Genomic DNA, 850 nt, shown 5'->3' with positions numbered 1-850 from the left:
CCCGCCTCTCTCCTCCTCATTAGCATTTAAAGCTACAGACACAGAAATGGCACGTCCTAAGGAAAGCTCATTGTGGGACTGGCTCATAGTGGCTGAAATTCTGCACCAAGGCTGAATTTCGGGAAAGAGACTTCAGATACAGTACTAGGGACCACTTAGGCCTATATAAAAGCATCCAAAAAGCAGCATGTCATGGGACCCTTAACAAAAAATTATATCTCTATATTTTCTGGGATTTTATCGATAATGATTGATAATCAGACGATATTTTGCTGAGTGTGTTGCGCTTTAGGAGTGTCATGGACAGCTGACTCTGTGTGGTGGTCAGTTCACAGCAGTGACAAAAATTAATCTTTTCCAGCAAGTTTAAAATGATTTTTACCCTTTATGGGCATTTTTACCTTTGTAAAGCCATTTTTTTTTCTCAATAATGTCTTCAATATAGTCAATTACAATAATAAGTTATTTGGGGCTGTTACCAACAAATAAAATCATTATCAACAAAATTCATGCAATGCAGAGGAAACACAGAAGCTGCATCTGAAGTGGCATTTAGATGCATATACACAGTTTAATGCAAGGCATGAATGCTTTAACCTGCAGTTACAAATGCATAAATAATATTTTGATATTTTAATCTTAAAACGTTGAATACTGATATTTGAAATGATTTAAAATATATATATAAAAAGGTACTTTAACCCTTTCGCACATTAGTTTAAAATATTCTAGCTGAGCCCCCAGCGTGAGTTTTTTTTAGGCGACCGTTATTTTAGAATGTATCGCCTTATTGTTTCCATGGCGACGCGTCATGCTTGTCATGTGACACAACGCAGCCACAATAGATCTG

This window comes from Sinocyclocheilus anshuiensis, unplaced genomic scaffold, assembly GCF_001515605.1.
Source record: "Sinocyclocheilus anshuiensis isolate Anshui unplaced genomic scaffold, SAMN03320099.WGS_v1.1 scaffold670, whole genome shotgun sequence".
NCBI lineage: Eukaryota > Metazoa > Chordata > Actinopteri > Cypriniformes > Cyprinidae > Sinocyclocheilus > Sinocyclocheilus anshuiensis.
Note: the sequence above shows the minus strand (reverse complement) of the source record.